Consider the following 20,281-nt stretch of genomic DNA (forward strand, 5'->3'; position numbering starts at 1 on the left):
TTGAGCTTTATAATCTTTTAGTTATTATTTCCATGATTTTTTCTCTTTTTATTTTAAGATTGTATTTATTTATTTGATAGAGAGAGACACAGCAAGAGAAGGAACACAATCACTAAGAGGTTCAAAAGCACACACAAAAGACGCAGAAAATAGAATCAAAAAATGAAGACAGGCCAGGCCATTTGGTAATACTGAATCTGACAGGCAAGAAAAAAAGCAAACAGAGAATGAAGGGCATATATAGCACCAAGAAGCAGGCCTTATGAAAGTCCTACAAGAAGAAAGATAAAAGGGAAAGAGATAAGCCAAAGAAATAATGGCCAGAAACCTCACAAATATGAGGAAAGACACGGACCTATAAACATGAGAAACTCAATAAACCAAAAGCACAAATAACCCAAATATACCCCTACCAAGACACACTATATGAAGTCAAACACAATGATAGAATCTTCAGAGCAGCAACAGAAAAGGTATTTATAACCAAGGAAATGTCAGTATCATTATAAGCTAACTTATGAGCAGGGACATCGCTGGACAGGATACAGTGGGATAATATATTTAAAATTCCTAAAGAATAACTATTTATGGAAAATTTGACCCAAAAGATAAATAAAACTAAAAGAAAATAAAAGATAAGCAAAACTGCAATTGCACGACTGGGTATTTACCCCAAAGATACAGATGTAGTGAAAAGAAGGGCCATCTCTACCCCGATGTTCATAGCAGCAATGGCCACGGTCGCCAAACTGTGGAAAGAACCGAGATGCTCTTCAACGGACGAAAGGATAAGGAAGATGTGGTCCATATACACTATGGAGTATGATGCCTCCATCAGAAAGGATAAATACCCAACTTTTGTGTCAACATGGACGGGACTGGAAGAGATTATGCTGAGTGAAATAAGTCAAGCAGAGAGAGTCAACTATCCTATGGTTTCACTTATTTGTGGAGCATAACAAATAATATGGAGGACAAGGGGATTTAGGAGAAGGAAGTTGGGGGAAATTGGAAGGGGAGGTGAACCATGAGAGACTATGGACTCTGAAAAATGATCTGAGGGGTTTGAAGCAGCGGTGGGGTGGGAGGTTGGGGGAACCAGGTGGTGGGTATTAGAGAGGGCAGGGATTGCATGGAGACCTGGGTGTGGTGCAAAAAAAAGGAATACTGTTATGCTGAAAGTTTAAAAAAGAGAGAGAGAGAGAGAAAAGATAAACAAAACTATTCATAAGAATAAAATTAAGACTTTCCCAGATAAAGGAGAATCAGGGTCCCTACTAAGCAAGGAGCCTGATACAGGAATTGATTCCAGAATGCTGGGATCATGACTTGAGCTGAAGACAGCCTCCTAACTGAGACAGCCACCCAGGAATCCCAGATCTACCAAGTTCACAACTGGGTATTCACTCTTAGAAATGAAAAAACATTTTTCTAAAAGACATACACACCCCTGTTTATTCCAGTATTATTACAAAAGCCAAAATATGAAAGCAATGTAAGTGCCCATCAACTAAGGAATGGATAAAGATGTGATGTACACACATGTATAGACACACATATACATATACACAATGGAATATTACTAAGACATAAAAAAGAATGTGATCTTGATCTCCTTGCCATTTGCAACAACATAGATGGAATTAGTGAATACAATGCTAAGTGAAGTAAGCCACACATAGACAAATTAAGAATATATTTAATTGTGGAATCACAAAAAAAGAATGAATCAAGAAAGCAGACTCAGACATACAAAGAACAAACTATGGTGCCAAACGGGAAGTGGATGAGAGACGGGCAAAATAGGTGATGGTGGATTAAGGGAATTTTGACATCCATATAAAATAAGTCACATGAGTGAAAAGTATAGCACAGTGAACATAATAAATTGTAATAACTTTGTATGGTGGAAGTGATGTAGGACTTTTGAATCACTATGTTCTACTCCTGAAAGTAATAAAACATTGTATGTCAACTAGTGAAGGTTTTCTCCTGTACAAAGTCAGTCCTCTAGGCCAAAAGACCTCTAGGCCAAAAGTCCTCTAGGCCTTTTTTTAGTGAGAAAAACATAGCAAAAAACAAAGGACTCAGAAAAACATAATAGTTACATATTAAGCCACAAAATAAGATTCAACAAATTTAAGAACACAGAAATCACACATACTACCTTTTCTTAAATCACAGTGGAATAATAGAAATCAATAGCAAAAGAAAGCTTAAAAAAAAACCCTGGAAATATTTTTAATGTAACAGTCTTCAACAACATTTGTGTCAAGAAAATGTCACAAGAAAACAAAAAATATTTGAAGACAAATGAAAATAAACAAGATACCAAAACTCATGGGACATAGCAAAAGAGTCCCAAGAGGAAAGAAAATTAAGAGTTGCAAATGCCTACATTAGAAAAAGAAGAAGGATCTCAAATCAAAAACTTAATTGAATACCTCAATGAACTAGAAAAAGTTAAACCCAAGATTGGCAGAAGAAAACAAAGATTGAGCAGAAATAATAAAACAAAGATTAGGGGAGGGCCCAAGACAGCAACATAGGAAGACCCTGAACTCTCTCCACCTCCAATGAATTTATACCAACATATAGAGCAATTCCCCCTGAAGAAGACTGCGAGATGAAGAACAGCTTCTTGAGATAGAGAAAGGATAGAAGCACTACAGGAAAACAGGAGGCGAGCCATGGACAGGGTAACTGCATGAACCCACACCTACACCACAAATGGCAGTGCAGAAGGATAATACTGACTGAAGAGTAGGACAAGATTCATCCCCGCTGGGGAATGGGGGAAAAAAGTCATTACTTAAAATGGCAAATAGAATATAAAGGATCCAGTCCCAGAACTCTGCCCAAGGTTAGGGAGCTGCTAGCATTCCATTGGACTCGAAGGGATAAGAGAGCCAAACTGTTTATACTCTTCCTCCATCTTTTTAGCATATGTGGGAGCAGGATTTGGGCACCCTAGCCAGCCTATCCCCTCAAGGTGCTGGACGAGAAAAATCTTCCGCTGAGAATTATTTGGCATAGGAGAGATAAAGAATTTCCCAGACGAACAAAAGATAAAGCACTTTATCACAACTAAATCATCATTAAAGAGTGAAAAGTATCTTTAAAAAAGAAGGATTTTATTTATTTGAGAGGGAAAGAGAAAGAGAGAGATTACAAGCTGGGGAAGGGGCAGAGGAAGAGGGAGCAGCAGAGCCTGAAACCCGTGCAGCCTCCCCTGAAAGAGGTGCCTGCAAGCCGGGCACTCTTAGAACCAGAAACACCACGCACTCCCAGCCCGGGCCAGTGGGAAAATCTCAGTGTGCGACCACTGCTTGGAACCTCTCTGGTGGTCTGGAGCTGCCCAGACTGCCGACACTGCCACGGTTTCAGGTACAAGCAAAAGATCGTGCGTCCCCAAGGACAGTGACTTGGAACCTGCTCTGCCAGCAGCCAAGGGGGAACTTATTTGGGCTCTGCAGCCAGAATGAGGCTTCTCTCTGAGAGGGAGGTCACGGTGCAGTTTGCATTCCTCTAAATAAAAACCATCAAAAGCAGTCAAGGAGAGAGAGAAAAACAAAAGTGAACAAACATAAAATGCTCCAGAGAACAAAAGCCTGCAAAAAACAGTTTACTCAGAGCCCACCCCCTTGAGGGGGGCAGGAGGACTTAACCCAGAGAACATCATTGACTGAAAACCCAAGTGGAAGGCCCCTCCCACAGAAAACCATCCAGGAAGAAGGGAAAAAAAAAAAAAAAGACAGCAAGAAAACAACCACAACTACTTCATAAGACAACTTTTATTTTTAATTCGTTCCCACTATTCTGGCTCATTTTTTTAAATAAATATAATTTTTTAACCTATTTACCATCACAATGAGACGTCCAGTCCATCAAATTCCATAATAACCTTCTAAAATGAATTTTTTGATACATACACACCTGTGTTTTTCTTTTGCATTTCTATTTATTAAATTTCTTTTATTTAGTTTTAGTTTAGTTTAGTTTAATCTAGTTTATTCCTTTTTTATTTTTATTTTCTAATATTCATGTAGAGTTAAACTTAAAAGTAATCCCCTTTCCCGAATCAATGCTATATAGGTAAACAAATTTTTAATTCCCCTTTATCTTAGGAAAGTTGAGTCCTTTAACAAAGGTAAGATACATCCAGGAAGAATCAAAACAAACTTCCTCACCCACACTGAGGATTTATAACCACTCTCCCATCTTTTTCTTCCACCACTGGTTCTGTGTTTCTGGGTTTGTCCTGATAGTATATAAATCTTAAAATTGCGGTTCTTTTTGACAAGGTTCTTCCTTTATTTGGATATATATATAATTATATTTCTCTTGTCATATACTTTTATCAGTCTTTTTGTTTGTCTATTTTTGTTTGTATACTTCATAAATATTACCTTCAGGCCAATTTGGACTGAACCTTCCCTTTTATCTTCCCTTTCTTTCCTGTCTCTCTCTCTCTCTTTTTGCTTTTTCTTTTCTTCTTTCTCTCGTTTGGGTGGGGAATCCTGATTGCTCAGAAGCGTTCCAGGGTGCACCTTGACTGCATCACGATCGATACATCCAGCTACATCCGTTCAGCCGTCTCCCACCAAAATGACTAGGAGGAGGAATGCCAAACAGAAGAAAAATACAGAGGATGGGCCTTCTGCAACAGAGCTAACATCTATCAACTTACATAATATGTCGGAAAGAGAACTCAGGCTAACAATTATCCAGACAATAGCTAGGTTGGAGAAAGTCATGGATGACCAAACAGAATTGATGAGGGTAGAGGTGAAAGCTACCAGGGATGATGTTTACAATGCTCTCAATGAGTTCCAATCTAATCTAAATTCTCTCAAACCAAGAGTAACTGAGACAGAAGATAGAGTTATTGATCTGGAGCAAACAGAGAGAAAGGATCAGGAGGAAACCAGGAACAAACAGCTTAGAAACCACGAAAACAAAATCAGGGAAATAAATGATGCCATGAAACATTCCAAAGTCAGAATTATTGGAATCCCTGAAAGGGAGGATAAAGAAGGAGTCTAGAAGATAGAGTGTAACAAGTTCTACAAGAAAATTTTCCCAAACTAGCGAATGGAACCAGTGTTCATGTACTAGAGGTCGAACGGTCTCCACCCAAGATTATAGATTCCAGAAAAACATCAAGGCACCTGATAGTTAAACTGGGGAATCATAATTATAGATATAATCACTTGAAAGCCGCTAGGACAAGGAGGCTCCTTACTTACAGAGGAAAGCCCATAAGAATAACGTCAGACCTGTTCACACAGACCTGGCAAGCCAGAAAGGGCTGGCAAGATATATTCAGGGCACTAAATGAGAAGAACATGCAGCCAAGAATACTTTATCCAGCAAGACTGACATTCAAAATGGATGGAGAGATAAAGAGTTTCCAAGACCGGCAAGGCTTAAAAGACTATGCAACCACCAAGCCGACACTGCAGGAAATATTAAGGGGGGGGGGGTCTATAAAAGAGGAAAAATCCTAAGAATAGCATTGAACAGAAATGAGACAATGTACAGAAAGAAAGAATTCAACAGTAAGGCAATGTCAATAAAAACGTATCTATCAAAGATCACTCTCAACATGAATGGCCTAAATGTGCCTATAAAACGGCAGGGGGTTGCAGACTGGATAAAACGACAGGACCCATCCATATGTTGTCTACAGGAGACCCACTTTGAACCTAAAGATACACCCAGACTGAAAGTGAAGGGATGGAGAAGCATCTTTCATGCCAATGGGCCTAAAAAGAAGGCCGGGATAGCGAGTCTCATATCAGACAAATTAGATTTTAAACTAAAGACTGTAGTCAGAGATACAGAAGGACACTACATCATTCTTAAAGGGACTATCCACCAAGATGATCTAACAATTGTAAATATCTATGCCCCCAAAATGGGAGCAGCCAATTGTGAGAGAAAACTGTTAATCAATATAAAGAGTCACATAGATATGAATACATTAATAGTAGGAGATCTAAACACACCTCTCTCAGATATAGACAGATCATCAAAGCAGAAAACCAATAAAGAAACAAGAGCATTGAATGACACATTGGGCCAAATGGACCTCATAGACATATACAGAACATTCCACCCTAAAATAACAGAATACTCATTCTTCTCAAGTGCACAAAGAACCTTCTCAAGAATAGACCATGTACTGGGTCTCAAATCAGGACTCAACTGATACCAAAAGTCTGAGATTATTCCCTGCAAATTCTCAGATCACAATGCTTTGAAACTGGAGCTTAATCACAAGGAAAAGTTCAGAAGGAACTCAAACACCTGGAAGCTAAAGGCCACCTTGCTTAAGAATGCTTGGATCAGGGCGCCTGGGTGGCTCAGTGGATTAAGCCGCAGCCTTCAGCTCAGGTCATGATCTCAGGGTCCTGGGATCGAGTCCGGCATCGGGCTCTCTGCTCAGCAGGGAGCCTGCTTCCCTCTCTCTCTCTCTCTCTGCCTGCCTCTCCAACTACTTGTGATTTCTCTCTGTCAAATAAATAAATAAAATCTTTAAAAAAAAAAAAGAATGCTTGGATCAACCAGGAGATCAAAGAAGAACTGAAACAATTCATGGAAACCAATGAGAATGAAGACACTTTGGTCCAAAACCTATGGGATACAGCAAAGGCGGTCCTAAGGGGGAAATACATAGCCATCCAAGCCTCCCTCAAAAAAATTGAAAAATCCAGAACACAGCAGCTGTCTCTACACCTTAAAGAACTGAAGAATCAACAACAAATCAAACCGAATCCACACATAAGAAGAAATAATCAAGATTAGAGCTGAGATCAATGAGGTAGAAACCTCATTGTGAAATGTATCATGAAATTAGAAGCTGTGTTTTTTAAACAATCAATACGATTGATAAACCACTGGCCACACTAATCCAAAATAGAAAAAGCCCAAATTAATAAAATGATGAATAAAAATGGAGAGATAAAAACTAACACCAAAGAAGTAGAAACAATCATCAGAAGTTATTATCAACAGTTATATGCCAATAAGCTTAGCAACCTAGATGAAATGGATGCATTCTTAGAAAACTATAAACTCCCAAAATTGACCAGAAGAAATTGACAACCTGATAGACCGATATCTAGTAACGAGACTGAAGCAGTGATCAAAAAATAAGAGCCCAGGACCTGATGGATTCCCTGGGGAATTCTACCAAACTTTCAAAGAAGAAATAACACCTATTCTCCTGAAGCTGTTTCAAAAAAATTGAAGAAGAAGGAAACCTTCCAGACTCTTTCTATGAAGCCAGAATTACCCAGACCCCCAAACCCGGCAAAGACCCTACCCAAAAGGAGAATTTCAGACCAATATCCCTGATGAACATGGATGCTAACATTCTCAACAAGATCCTAGCAAACAGGATCCAACAGCAAATTAAGAAGTTTATCCACCATGACCAGGTGGGATTCATCCCTGGACTACAAGGATGCTTCGACACTCACAAATCAATCAATGTGACAGAACAAATTAATAAGAAAAGAAAGAAGAACCACATGGTCCTCTCAATTGATGCAGAAAAAGCATTTGACAAAATCCTGCATCCGTTCCTGATTAAAACGCTTCAAAGTATAGGGATAAAGGGAACATTCCTTAACTTCATCAAATCTATCTATGAAAGACCCACAGCAAATATCATCCTCAATGTGAAAGAGCTTGCAGCCTTCCCACTGAGATCAGGAACACGACAAGGATGCCCACTCTCACCACTCTTGTTCAACATAGTATTAGAAGTCCTAGCAACAGCAATCAGACAACAAAGAGAAATAAAAGGTACCCAAATTGGTAAGGAAGAAGTCAAACTCTCTCTATTCACAGATGACATGATTCTTTATATGAAAACCCAAAAGACTCCACCCCCAAACTACTGGAACTCATACAGCAATTCAGCAACGTGGCAGGATACAAAGTCAATGTACAGAAATCAGTGGCTTTCTTATACACTAACAATGAAAATACAGAAAGGGAAATAGAGAATTGATTCCATTTACTATAGCACCAAGAAACATAAGATACCTGGGAAAAAATATAACCAAAGAGGTAAAGGAACTGTACTCAATGAACTGCAGAACACTCATAAAAGAAACTGAAGAAGACACAAAAAGATGGAAGACCATTCCATGCTCTTGGATCGGAAGAATGAACATTGTTAAAATGTCTGTATTGCCTAGAGCAATCTATATTTTCAATCCCATTCTGATCAAAACTCCACCGTTATTTTTCAGAGCAGAAGCAAATAATCCAAAAACTTGTATGGAATCAGAAGAGACCTCAAATCACTAAGAAAATGGTGAAAACCAAAAATAAAATGGGGGGGCATCACATTACTTGATTTCAAGCTTTTCTACAAAGCTGTGATCACCAAGACAACATGGTAATGGCATAAAAACAGACACATTGACCAGAGGAACAGAGTAGAAAGCCCAGATATAGACCCTCAACTCTACAGACAAATAATCTTTGACAAAACAGGAAAAAATACACAGTGGAAAAAAGATAGTCTCTTCAATAAATGGTGCTGGGAAAGCTAGACAGCTATATGTAGAAGAATGAAACTCAACCATTCGCCTACATTATACACAATGATAAACTCAAAATGGATAAAAGACCTTAATGTGAGACAGGAATCCATCAGTATCCTAGAGGAGACTATAGGCAGTAACCTCTTCGATATCAGCCACAGCAACTTCTTTCAAGATATGTCTCCAACGGCAAAGGAAACAAAAGCAAAGATGAAGTTTTGGGATTTCATCAAGATCAAAAGCTTCTGCACAGCAAAGGAAACCGTCAACAAAACAAAGAGGCAACCCACGGAATGGGAGAAGATATTCGCAAATGACAGTACAGACAAAAGGTTGATATCCAGGATCTATAAAGAACTTCTCCCGGCACCTGGGTGACTCAGTCATTAGGCATCTGCCTTCGGCCCAGGTCATGATCCCGGGGGTCCTGGGATCGAGCCCCGCATTGAGCTCCCTGCTTGGCGGAAGGCCTGCTTCTCCCTCTCCCTCTGCTTGAGTTACCTCTCTCACTGTGTCTCTCTCTGTCAAATAAATAAATAAAATCTTTAAAAAAAAAAAAAAAAGAACTTCTCAAACTCAACACACACAAAACAAATAATCATATCAAAAAATGGGCAGAAGATATGAACAGACACTTCTCCAATGAAGACATACAAAGGGCTATCAGACACATGAAAAAATGTTCATCATCACTAGCCATCAGAGAGATTCAAATTAAAACCACATTGAGATATCACCTTACACCAGTCAGAATGGCCAAAATTAGCAATACAGGAAACAACATGTGTTGGAGAGGATGTGGAATAAGGGGAACCCTCTTCCACTGTTGGTGGGAATGCAAGTTGGTGCAGCCTCTTTGGAAAACAGTGTGGAGATTCCTCAAGAAATTAAAAATAGAACTTCCCTATGACCCTGCAATTGCACTATTGGGGATTTACCCCAAAGATACAGATGTAGTGAAAAGAAGGGCCATCTGTACCCCAATGTTTATAGCAGCAATGGCCACAGTCGCCAAACTGTGGAAAGATCCGAAATGCCCTTCAACGGACGAATGGATAAGGAAGATGTGGTCCATATACTCTATGGAGTATTATGCCTCCATCAGAAAGGATGAATACCCAACTTTTGTAGCAACATGGATGGGACTGGAAGAGATTATGCTGAGTGAAATAAGCAGAAAGAGTCAATTATTGTATGGTTTCACTTATTTGTGGAGCATAACAAATAGAATGGAGGACACGGGGAGATGGAGAGGAGAAGGGAGTTGGGGGAAATTGGAAGGGGAGGTGAACCATGAAAGACTATGAACTATGAAAAACAATCTGAGGGTTTTGAAGCGGCGGGGGGTGGGTGGTTGGGGGAACTGGGTGGTGGGTACAGGAGAGGACAGAGATTGCACAGAGCACTGGGTGTGGTAAAAAACTATGAATACTGTTATGCTGAAAATAAAATAAAATAAAAATTTTTTTTAAAATCTTAAAAAAAAATCCTTGGGATACATTTAAAGTAGTTCTAAGATCTGGGCCACCTGGGTGGCTAGTCAGTACAAGCCTACCTCAGAAATCAAGAAAAATTGCAAATATAAACTTAGACCTACTGGAGATAAAAAGAAAAGAAAAGAAAGGCCAAAGTTAGTTGAAGGAAGAAAATAATAAAGAGCAGAACAGAAATAAAAGAAACAGAATTTTAAAAGAAATGGAAAAAAAAAAGACCAGGAAAAGCAAGGGCTGGTTTCCTGAAAAAGTAAACAAAACTGATAAACATTTAGCCAAAATCACTACAAAGAAAACAGGGAGGGCTCAAATAAAATCAGAAATCAAAGAGAATAAACAGACACCACAGACATACAAAGGATTATCAGATAACTATAAACATTGTAGGCAGTGAATTGGACAACTTGAAAAAATGGGTAAATTCCTAGAAACATACAATCTTCCAATATTGAATTAGAAATATATAGAAAATTTGAACAGTAGTTCAAATTACTAGTAAGGAAATTCAACTGGTAATCAAAAAAACTCCCAACCAACAAGAGTCCAAGAGCAGGTGCTGTGACAGATGAGTTCTAACAAACATGAAGAGATAATTAATCTATACTTCTCAAACTCCTCCCAAAATATGGAGGAGGAAGGATAACTTCCAAATTCATTCTCTAAAGCCTGCATTTCCTTGATACTGAAATCAGACAAACTTACTACAAAACAAAAACTATTCAGGTCAATACATCTAATAAACACAGATGCTAAAATCCTCAAAGAAATATAGCAAATCGATTTCACCAATACATTAAAAAAAAAATCCTCCTTAATCTGGTGAGATTTAATCCTGGGATGCAAAAATGGCTTAGTACTCACAAATCATTTAATATATACACACCACATCAATAAGAGAAAGGATAAAAACCATATGATCCTTTCAAAAAATGCAGAAAAAGTGTTTCATGAAGTACAGCATCCATTCATAATTAAAAACTTTCAGTGAGTAAGTTTGGAGGGAACATACCTCAAGCTAATAAAGGCTACTCAAGAAAAACCCACAGCATCCTCAATGATGAAAGACTGAGAACTTTTCCTCTAAGACAAAGAATAAGACAAGGATTTTCACTTTCACCAGTTATTCAACCCAGTACTGGAAGTCCTAGTTATAGCCATCAGAAACAAGAAGAAATAAAAAAGCATCTAAAACAGTAATGAAGAAGTGAAACATTCACTATTTGCAGATGACATGATACTATATGTAGAAAACCCTAAAGACTCCACCAAAAATCTGCTAGAGTTAGTAAGTGCTTTCAGTAAAATCAAAGGATACAAAATGACTACACAGAAATGTTTTGCATTTCTATACATTAATGATGAAGTAGCACAACAAATATTAAGAAAAGAATCCCATTTACTATTGAACTAAAAAGAATAAATATCTACAAATAAATTTAACTAAGAAGGTAAAACTGTATTCTCAAAACTGTAAGACATTCATGTAAAAAATTCAAACTCAAGATGACACAAACAAATGAAAAGTTTACTGTACCAGTGGACTGGAAAAATTAATACTGTCCAACTGCCCACAATCTGCAAAGCCATCTACAGATCTACTGCAATCCCTATCAAAATATGAATAAGAATCTTTCATACAACTAGGCCAAATAATCCTAAAATTTGGGTATTAAATCTTAGGTACAAATCCTAAGATTTGTAACCACAGAAGAGATTAATTATCAAGTCAATCTTGTGAAAATAGAGCAAAGCTAGAGGCATCATCATCCAGCTTTCCAGATTTCTGGAGATACTATAAAGCTATAGCAATCAAACATTATGGTATGGTACTGGCACACTGGAATAGGATAGAGAACTAAAAAATAAAGGCATGTCTTTATCAATTAATCTATGACAGAATAGATCATCACAGTGTTCATGGCAGCAATGTCCATGATTACCAAACTGTAGAAAGAGCCAAGATGGCCTTCAACAGATGAATGGATAAAGAAGATGTGGCCCATATATAAATGGAATATCACTCAGCCATAAGAACGGATGAATACCTAACTTTTGCATCAACATGGATAGGACTGGAGGAGATTATACTGAGTGAAATTAAAATAAGTCAAGCAAAGAGTCAACTATCATATGGTTTTACCTACTTGTGAAACATAAGGAATAGCACGGAGGACATTAGAAGGAAGGGAAAAACGAAGGGGAAGGGAAATCAGAGGGGTAGATGAACCATGAGAGATTATGCACTCCAGGAAATAAACTGAGGGTTTTGGAGGGGAGAGAGAGGGGACAGGTGTCCTGGGAATGGGTATTAAGGAGGGCATGTATTGCATGGAGCACTGGGTGTTATATGTAAACAATGGATCATGGAACACTACACCAAAACCAATGATGTACTTACTGGGTGCTAACACTTATGTTGTGTTAAGTGTTGTGTTATGTGTGTTAACATAATTAAAAAATAAAACAAACAAACAAACAAAAATAACAGAATAAGAAACCCAAACAAATATTTAGAAAATATACCAAAAGGCAAAAAAAACAAAATTTCATAAGACAGGGTGAGTAAGCCTTAGAACCACACATGGCAGGGATGTGAAAACTATCAGACATCAGTAACTTAAAACAACTATGGTTTATATGCCAAGGACTCTAATGGGTAGAGCAGAAAGTATGGAAGAACAGATGGCAGTGTATACACAGAGATAAAAATCTTAACAAAGAATGAAAAGGGCAAACTACAGTTTAAAAACATTATAATAAGAAGAATGCTCTTGATGGGCTTATTAGATAAGGCAGGGCTAAGTAGGTAATTTTTAAGGGTGAGGATATCTTAGTAGAAATCTTCGAAACTAAAAAGGAAAGAAAATGAAAGTTGAAATAGGACCAGAATATTGAAGGACAGTGGGGCAAATACAAAAGGAATAAGATAGACAGCTAGGTCTCATCAATGGACCTAGAAGTGGTCCATAAGTGAGCCTCTGCCCTGCCCTGTTAGTCAGGGTAAAAGAGTTCAACAAACTCAGTCACAGTATAGGTTTGTAAAAGAAGCCTATAATTGGGCCAGTAAGTCAAAGAAAAAAACCAAAAGGGAAAACCAAAAGGGAAATAAAAAAAAAAAAACAAATATTTGAAGAAAAACAAAAATAAAGAGATACCAAAACTTATGAATTACAGCAAAAGCACTGCTCAGAGTGAAGTTTATAGTAATAAATGGATATTAAGAAACAAGAAAGAGTTCAAATATACAACCTAACTTTATATCTGAAGAAAGAACTATGGAAGAACAAACTAATCCCATAATTAGCAGAAAGAAGAAAATAATAATTTTTAGAACAGAGGTAAATGAGATAGAGAATAGAAAGACAACAGAAAAAAAAAAGTAAATGAAATTAAATATTGGTTTTTGGAAAAGATAAAGAAAATACCCCACATTTTTGCCTTGGCTTACCAAGGAAAAAAAAGAAAGAGGACTCAAAGAAAACTGTAAATGAAAGGGAAGGCATTAAACTGATCCCACAGAAATACAAAGGATCATAATCGACTATTACTAGGAACATTAATATGCCAACAAAGTACAAACCTAGAAGAGATTAATTCCTAGAATCATTCAACTTACCAACACTGAATCATAAAGAAACAAAGTCAGAAGAGATGAAAACAACTAAGGAGATCAAAGCAGTAATCAAACCCCTCCCAATATAGAAAAACCCAGAATGAGATGATTAACTGCTAAATTGTACCAAACATTTAAGAAAAATTAATACCAATCTTTCTCAAACTCTCTGAAAAAACTGAGGAAGAAGGAACACAACTAAGTTCATTTTTACAAAGCCAGGATTACCCTGATTCCAAAACCAGGTAAGTACAACTAAGAAGTCTATAGGCCAACATAAACAGGTGCAAAAATGTCCAACAAAATATTAGCAAATAAAATTCAACAGCATATTAAAAATTACATATTATGATCCCCGGGATGCAATGATGACCTAACAGACAAATCAGTAATAGCATGAAGACTAAAAACCACAGGATCCTCTCAATATATACACCAAAAGCACTTGAAAGTTGGAAGTTTCAACATCCCATCATTACAAAACTCTCGGGGCACCTGGGTGGATCAGTTGGTTAAGGACATGATTAGGACCCTGGGAGCAACACCTGCATCAGACTCCCCACTCAGCGGGGAGCCTACCTCTCCCTGCCTACCCCATACTCAAAATAAGTAAGACTTTAAAAAGGAAAAAAAAAAAAAAACACCTCTCAATTGGATACAGAAAGCCTAGAAGGACTCATATGGGAAAATACCTTCAAAGACCTTAAATGAGAAAACACAGCCAACATAATACTCAATAGTGAAGACTTGAGAGCTTTTCATCTAGGATCAGAACAAGACAAAGGTATCTTCTCTCACCACCCATAGGTAACACAGTACAGGAAGTCCTACTAGAACAATTAGGCAAGGAAAAAACAAATTAGACAGGAAGATGCAAAATGATCTCTGTATACAGGGTCATGATTTTATGTGTATAAAATAAAGATTCCCAAAACCCCTAATTAGAAGTTAAGAAATAAAATCAATAAAATGGCAGGAACAAAATCAACATACAAAAATCACCTGCATTTCTATACCAAAAGAACAAAATGTCTGAAACAGATGGAAAGAAAAACTCACCTGTAATACCACCAAAACAACTTAAAAGCCTGAGGAAATAAAGATCTGTGCAAGACACTGCTGAAAAATACTGAAGAAGACTCAAACAAATGGAAAGATACCATGTTCACAAATTAGAAGAATCAGTGTTAGAATGACCATGCCGCATAAACTCACCAACCAGTTCAATGTAATGCCTAACAAAATCCAATTGCATTTTCTCAGAAAAATAGAGTCTTAAATAAAAATCTTAAATAGAAATCTTCTAATCTGTATAGAACCTCAAATTAGTTTTAGTAGCCAAAGCATTTTTCATAAAAGAACATAGTTGGAAGCATCACACTTCCTGATTTCAAACTATAATTCAAATCTAGAGTTTTCAAAACAGGTTGTGATTCTGACACAAAAAGAGACACAAACACTAATGAAACATAAAAGAGGGGCGCCTGGGTGGCTTAGTGCTGAAGCACCTGCCTCCAGCCCAGGTCATAATCCTGGAGTCCTGGGATTCAGTCCCACATCAGGCTTCCTGCTCGGCAGAGAGTGTGCTTCTCCCTCTGACATTTACCCCTCTCATACTCTCTCTCTTTCAAATAAAAAAATAAAATCTTTAAAAAAAAAGAAAGAAAGAAACATAAAAGAATCTAGAAACAAACACATGCCAACTGATAATAAGAGGACTGATGGGGGAAAATGACAGTCTCAACAAAAACTTTTTGGGAAAAAGGACATTAGATGCAAAAGAATGAAATCAGACTATTGAATTATACAACTCACAAAATTAACTGGAAATGTATTACAACTTAAGTGTAAATCCAAATACCACACAATCCCATGAAGAAAATATATGGGCAAGGCTTCTTGACAGAGATGTTGGCAACAATTTTTTGGATATGATATGAATAGCTATGCAACAAAAGAAGATATCTATAAACCACATAGCAAATAAGGAGTTGATATCCAAATAAATAAGGAACTCATATAAAATAGCAAAAAAATAATAATAATAACAGTTCAATTTAAAAATGGGAAATTGGGGCGCCTGGGTGGCTCAGTGGGTTAGGCCACTGCCTTCAGCTCAGGTCATGATCCCAGGGTCCTGGGATCGAGCCCCGCATCGGGCTCTCTGCTCAGCCCGGAGCCTGCTTCCTTCTCTCTCTCTCTCTGCCTGCCTCTCTGCCTGCTTGTGATTTCTCTCTGTCAAATAAATAAATAAAATCTTTAAAAATAAATAAATAATAAAAATGAGAAATTGCACTGAATAGACTTTTCTCCAAAGAGACATCCAAATGACAAATAGACACATGAAAAGATGCTCAACATCACTAATCATCAGAGAAATGCAGATCAAAACCACTAAGACATACCACCTCATATGGGCAGGAATAGTAATAAACACGGAGAAGACACATGGGGAGAGTATGGAGAAAAGACCATCCTAGTACACTGTTGGTGGAAATGTAATTTGGTACAGCCATTATGGAAAACAGCACCAAGTTTCCTCAAAAAGTTAACAACAGAACTACCAGAAGATCCAGCAATCCGACTTCTGGGTATTCATGGAAACAACTAAAATTCCGCTAATGAATTCTAGTAAAAGAAAATTTGGTGTATACATAAACAAACTACCCCAAAAAAAAGCAAAAAAAAAAAAAAGTAAATAAATGAAATGTATATATTATACATTATATGTATAAAACAGAATATTTCTAGCTATGAAAAAGAAAGAAATCCTGCCATTTGCAACAATATGAATAACATTGAGAGCATCATGCTAGGTGAAATAAGTCAGACCAAGAAAGACAAATATTGTGTAGTATTGACTCAGATTTGGAATCTACAGAACCAAATTCATAAAAAAAGAACAGAAAGGTAGTTACCAGTGACTTAGGGATGGGTGAAATCAGTTGTTCAAAGGGAATAAACTTTCAGTAAGAAAATGAGTAAGTTCAAGAGACTTAACCCACAACACGGTGAATATAATTAACAATAGTGGGGCTCCTCGGTGCCTAAGTCAGTTGGGTTCTGCCTTCAGCTCAGGTCATGAAACTCAGAGTCCCTCTGTTTCTGCACTTGTGTTTGTTGTGTGTGTGTGTGTGTGTCTGCACGCACACACACCCTCTCTCTCAAAAAAATAAATAAAATCTTAAAAAATAAAATAATGTTTAAAAAACCAATATGGGGGCGCCTGGGTGGCTCAGTGGGTTAAGCCACTGCCTTAGGCTCAGGTCATGATCTCAGGGTCCTGGGATCGAGTCCCGCATCGGGCTCTCTGCTCAGCAGGGAGCCTGCTTCCCTCTCTCTCTCTCTGCCTGCTTCTCTATCTACTTGTGATTTCTCTCTGTGAAATAAATAAATAAAATCTTTAAAAAAAAAATAAAAAATAATAATAAAATAAATAAAAAACCAATATGGTATTGTATATGCAAAGTTGGTAATAAAGTGGACTTCAAATGTCCTCATTAAACACACAAAAAATTTAAAATGATGTGAGGTGATATCTTAACTAATATTGGTATGATAATTATTATGATGATAATATAAATGTATCAAATCATCTAGCTACATCTTAAATTTAATATTATATGCCAATTATATTTCAGCTGACCTTGGAGGGTTTAGAGAAGAACTTCTTTAGAGAGGGAAAATTATATCAGTCTGAAACTTGGATTGACATAAAGAATGGAAAACTACAGAAAGAATACGCAAAAGTAAAATAAAAACTTTAATTTTTTAATGTTAACTGATAAAGCAGTTAACAAAACTTTTCAAAAGGATAATAGAAACAATATTCTTAGTTACTATGTATGCATATGAATATATCCCAGGTTTATGCATACGTATATTTAAATGCAAGTGAAATAAGGCAGCAATGACAACTGGAAAATTGCAAAATATGTGGAAATTCAGGAACACTTTCCAAATGGACAGTTAGGGATGGAATCTCAAGGAAAAGTTTTCAATATTTTTAAATAAATGAAAATGAAAACACATCTTAATTAAAAGTTATTGGATGCAATAGAAGAGCTGGGGGAGAAAGTTATAGCAATGAATGCATGGACTAGAAAAGAACTAGGAGGCCAAACTATCTTGGTAGAGGAGTAGGATACCATAATTTCATCTGGTCCCAGGAATTCAGCTAGATAGCTATCAAATCACCCTGAACACCCATGAACTCAACCAGAAATTAAAGGAAAGAATAGTAACAACTCTACGAACAGAAAAACAACCATTTTCTGCAAGGTAGAAGGTGTGGAGGAGTGAATCTGAGATGATATAGGAAGATAGATCACAGGGTGGGTGCATCAGTCAGCAGCTATGGGAAAGTGAAAGAACAGTGGAGCACAAAGTTAGAACCCTTAGAAATCTGCTCTAGTGAGGAAATGTCACTCAGATGGCTAAGCAGGGTGGAACCCTAGCTGGTATAATGTGGTCTCAAGATTGTTGGGGTCACAACAATGGGTTCCTGAGTGAGGCAGGGCTCCCAGGCATCAGAATGAGGAATCCAGGGGACATAGTAGCATGCAGCAGAAGTGTGCTAACTTTGGAGACTCAAAACGCGGCTGTGTGCCTAAGACAGAAAAGTTCAGTCAAAGTCTGGGTGAGCACAGACACCAGGCAGACAGGGGTGACTGACTGCTTTTATCTGAGGGCTCACTAAAGAGTGGTGGTCCCAAGCTATGGACTCCTCTGGAACCAGAGTTTGGAACGCCAACATTTCCACTGTTATCCTCTAAAGCTGTATGGAAAACTCTCCAGGAAACAACACCCACATAGAGCAAACCACAGCAGATTACTTAGCCTCGCCCCTGGCAAAGGCAGTGCAATTCTGCCTAGAGCAAGTACACTTAAGAATCAAAGCAACAAGCCCCTGCCCCAGCAGATCATCAAGAATGTCCACCAAAACCATGCTTACAGATCAAGGAGAACTGCAAAACTCAAGCACTAGAGGAATATAGCACATATAATTCATGGCTATTGTCCCATGATCCCTTCAACTTTCATTTTTTTCTCTTTCCTTTTTCAACTCGTGTCTTATTTGATCAACTTTTTTTAAATCCTTTTTAATTTTCATATTTACACTTACATTCTATCTCAGTTCTTTTTAACTTTATTTTTGTATATAAATGTTTTTCTTGCTTCACAATTTTGGGAATGCAATTTCTTCGAACATACTAAAATACATCCCAAAACTACTCTATAGCTTTGTTTTATTCACCTATGTGATCATATTCTCTTTATTGCTCGTTTTTTTCTTGGTTTTTTTGTTTTGTTTTATTAAAGTCTTTTTTAAACTTTTGTCTTGATAGTTACATTGTATCCTTTCAATGTATTGAATCTTATTTTTTATATTTTTAAGGTTTTCTTTCTTTACAATTTCGAGATGTAATTTCTTCTAAAAAAAAAAAGTACACTCAGAAGATATTGTATGGCTTTATTCTATTTATATCACTTCCCTCTTTCTTTTCTTGGGGGGGGTTTTCTTTTCTCTTTTGTTTTTTCCTGTCTTTTAATTTTCATTTTTACAGTTATATTCTATCATTTCCCTGTATTTAATTTTTTGTACCTACATGTTTTTCTTTCTTTATAATTTTGCAATGTAGTTTCTTCTAACAAACAGACCAAAATACACACAAAATCCATTATATTGCTCTATTCTGCTCACCTGATTACACTTTTTTCTTTTTACTTCATTTTCTCCAATTTTCAGGTCTCTCCTGATTTCTTTAGTGTGTATTTCCCTGGCATCATTATTGCCATTTTATCATTCTGTTCTCTTATTAATCTATAATTCTTTGGACAGAATGACAAGGTAGAAAAACTCAGCTCAAAAGAGAGAACAAGAAACAGTAGTGACTGCCAGGATGTAATCAATAAGGAAATAAGTAAGATGTTGGAACAAGAGTTCAGAATAATAATTATGTAAGTAGAAGCTGGGCTTGAAAAAAAAAAAAAAAAGAAGATACCAGAGAATGCTCTTCTGGAGAAAGAAAAGAAATAAAATCTAACCAAGCTGAAGTAAAAAAAAAAAAAAAAAAAAACACAATCAATGAGGTGCAATTAAAATATGGAGGCTCTTACTACTAGGATAAATGAGGCAAAAGATAGAATTACTGATATAGAAGACCAAATGGCAGAAAATAAAGAAGCTGAGAAAAAAGAGAGCAAGGGAACTACCATATCACAAGGGGAGAATTCAAGTGATAAGCAATTTCATAAAGCAAAATAATATGATGATGACTGGAATCCCGGAAGAAAAGGAAAGACAGAGGGCGGGGGTACACTGGAGCAAATTAAAAGGGAAAACTTCCCTATATGGGAGAGGAAAAAAAGCATCAAAATCCAGGATCCCCTCAAAATCAATAAAAATGGGTAAACGCTCCACCTTATAATAGCAGAACTTGTGAATCTCAGAAACAAAGAGAAAATGCTGAAAGCAGCTCAGACAGGAATTCTGTGACCTGTAAGCCCAGAAACATTACACTGACAGCAGACATATCCACAGAAGCCTGGCAGGCCAGAAAGGACTGCCATGATATATTCGGACGCTAAATAAGAAAAGTATGCAGCCA

General features: G+C 37.1%; 1 protein-coding gene across 1 annotated transcript in view; it reads right to left on the reverse strand.

The window, feature by feature from the left end:
- Positions 1–20,281, reverse strand: part of LOC123394097 (protein WWC3-like) — a 172,274-nt gene that overhangs the window by 104,488 nt on the left and 47,505 nt on the right. The gene's annotated exons all lie outside the window — the stretch shown is intronic.

This window comes from Mustela putorius, unplaced genomic scaffold (genome assembly GCF_011764305.1).
Source record: "Mustela putorius furo isolate JIRA1106 unplaced genomic scaffold, ASM1176430v1.1 tig00001448_pilon_pilon_pilon, whole genome shotgun sequence".
Lineage (NCBI taxonomy): Eukaryota > Metazoa > Chordata > Mammalia > Carnivora > Mustelidae > Mustela > Mustela putorius.